Consider the following 2,806-nt stretch of genomic DNA (forward strand, 5'->3'; position numbering starts at 1 on the left):
ATATTATGGAGGAAGCTCACAGGTTGATAAACATATTTGACTCTTTTGTCTGTCGACATATCTACAGGGAACAAAACACGGAGGCTGACCAACTTTCAAAAGAGGCAACGCATCTTCAGGACAATGTCTGGTTGATACAGGAGGAGATTGATGGTACCCACCATCAATATTACCACAGACCGTTTATAGAACAGGGACAAATTGGGCTCTAAGCTCATGTTTTTTGAAGTGCTTATTGTATAAACATGTATTAGTTTTTTCTATCAGTCGGCTGTAAAAACAGTTTATGTATAGACAGACATAGTACTCTCTCTGTACAGAGGAGAAATATATATTTTGCTTCTTTTTCCCTCTAGCTGTAGAGGGCAGTTTTGATTAACACTGACTACAGACTCCCTGCGAGGAGATCTACCACTCAGCAGTCAAAATTTTTGTAAACAGACTTATATGTCTCCTAATAAGGCAAGTAAAGCCTCCATATGCATATGCCTCGGCATCTACAAAATGTAATTTCTTAAGTTAATAGAAATTATGACTTTTTCCAAGAGAAAAAAAAAAAAATAAAGGAAAAAAATGGTTTTCATTAAATTTGTAGTATATTAATTGGATGGAAAGAAGCTCACTAGTCTAATATGGAAGAGATGTTGTATTGTAAAAAAAAAATGTTTTTCATCAAACTTGTAATATATTAATTGGGCCTAGAGAAGCTCAATAGTCTAATATGGAAAAGATGTTGTAATGTCATGGTATGGTATGTTATCTAAACATTTTGACTCAGTAAAATTACACACACACACAAATATATATAACTATAATTATTAATGAAAACATTTTGACTCAATCAAATTACATAAAAAATAAAATAAAATAAATTAAATTATTAATAATTAAACCAACCTAAATTCATCTTAACTCAAGATCTATAAGTGCCAAAAGAGATCAAATCTCTCGAGGTGCAAACCTTTTTAACATGTACAAAATAACAAAACTCAACCAACATTAAAAATAAATAAATAAATAAATTATATATATATATAAAATTTATATTGTAAAATTATGTTTTTTCTTGGTTTATTTAATGGCAAGAGCAAATTGCTTGTATGTATTAAACATTATCGAACTAGTTATTTATAGGTACTAACATTTTCGAAGAAAATTTATAGCATATATGAATACAAGCAATCAAATCCTTGGTATTTTTATTTGTCCTACTTATATTAAATCGAGGAGCTGCTAATTTAAGATGCTTAATTCGATTTTCAACTTGAATCATATATCCTGAATGGATTAAGGGTGTGGTTCTCAACGGTTGGTTGGCACTAGCTAGGCCACTAACTCTGTGCAGGCCTCGCAGGTTCTCAATTATTCTAGCAACCATGTTGAGGAACACTTGGATCCTTTCCCCACTATTGATCAACAGGATCTGTAATCCGACGACGCTAATCGTTTCTAGTTGGTGATGGGTAACTACCCAATTTTCTGGCTCAGTTAACCAGTCATTATTACGCTCCTACAGCTGAAAATGCTCAACCTGCCAAACCCTCTCTCAGCTAGGGTTTCTTCAACTGCAATAGGGAAGGCATGTACAATTTGAATTGTCATTGAAGGTTTTGATTACAGTTTAACCCTCCTACTATAGTTTATCTCTTTTGTTTTGTTTTAAGTCTCAGGTTGCAGTCAGTGGAACAACCAGTAATTTTAAGTTTCCAGTCTCCTTTCGGTTTAAGAACATACAGAACGATGGTAAGTAGAATGTTTTTGTTCTTTTTTTCTACCAAGCTACATTTTCTTTCGATGTTATTGGTTCATCACATGTACTCATGATTGTTGGCCCTTCAACGTTTAGCATCGCGGCTCATGTATTTTATGCTCGTTTTTCCGCCATTGGAAGTATGGTTATAAAATCTCCCTTAACATGTTTACTTGTTGCATTTGAGTTTTCTCTTTATCTCGCAGATGATAGGTCTAACTTGAGTTCTCTGTTGTTGTAGGAACTACCAGGTTGGCTCAAAACCCTCCACCTAGTCAAAGCATCTTAATCAAGGGTTGCATTTCCACGTCCTCATATCAATAATGTTTATTGCTCGGTTACAGGTTCTCATTACTCCTTCTCTCCGTCATGGTTGACCTAAGGGTTCAATCTATTATGCGCTCTGTAATAGTTGTGGCCACGAGCATGTACAAGTTTTAATGTTATTATGTTATGAATTACATTTAGTGATTTTTCTTTGTTGTTGCATGTAATCCTCGAGCAATCAAGCTCTTTCCGGGCTTAATATATTTCCTCTCTAAAGTTATGCTCTGGATATTGGAGCTAATCAAGTATTGTAATATATTGTTTGTTATTTAAGTTGCCAACCCCTTGAGGTTGTGTACATTTTTTTGTTAAGGAGTGATATTTCTTTAACAATGTTTATTTGGTCGTTCTTTTTGGCAACTTTCGTAGACATCACATATTTTGTTCTTCTCTTGAGTTTAGAACCAGGGTTTACATGATTTCTTGCAAAACTATAAAAGAACGTATGAGTAATAATATTATTCTTATGTTCTTAGTTTTTCATTATAGGGTGCAACGAAGATGCATGTATTTGGATCTATTTTAGAAGATATAATCTAAAATTCTTCTCTTTCTTAGGCTAGCACGTATCTCCTAACAACCCTGGCTTGTACCACTCATCCTGCCTTTTGACACAGAAAATCGACTTCCAAAACCATTTCCTTGGTCATTGGTGAACTGATTGGGCTAGGGAATAAATCTAGAAAGTTGTCCACTAAAGGTTCTTGTTCTCACCTGAGGAAGCGTTCC

General features: G+C 34.2%; 1 long non-coding RNA gene across 1 annotated transcript; it reads left to right on the top strand.

The window, feature by feature from the left end:
• Positions 1-1,218: 1,218 nt before the first annotated feature.
• Positions 1,219-2,293, top strand: LOC149262740 (uncharacterized). The gene is made up of 3 exons (XR_016249539.1): positions 1,219-1,579; positions 1,671-1,743; positions 1,992-2,293. It is a non-coding gene; the product is annotated as an uncharacterized LOC149262740 (long non-coding RNA).
• The last annotated feature ends 513 nt before the right edge of the window (positions 2,294-2,806 follow it).

This window comes from Pinus tabuliformis, chromosome 6 (genome assembly GCF_031772625.1).
Source record: "Pinus tabuliformis cultivar Carrire ecotype Pingquan chromosome 6, CPIR1, whole genome shotgun sequence".
Lineage (NCBI taxonomy): Eukaryota > Viridiplantae > Streptophyta > Pinopsida > Pinales > Pinaceae > Pinus > Pinus tabuliformis.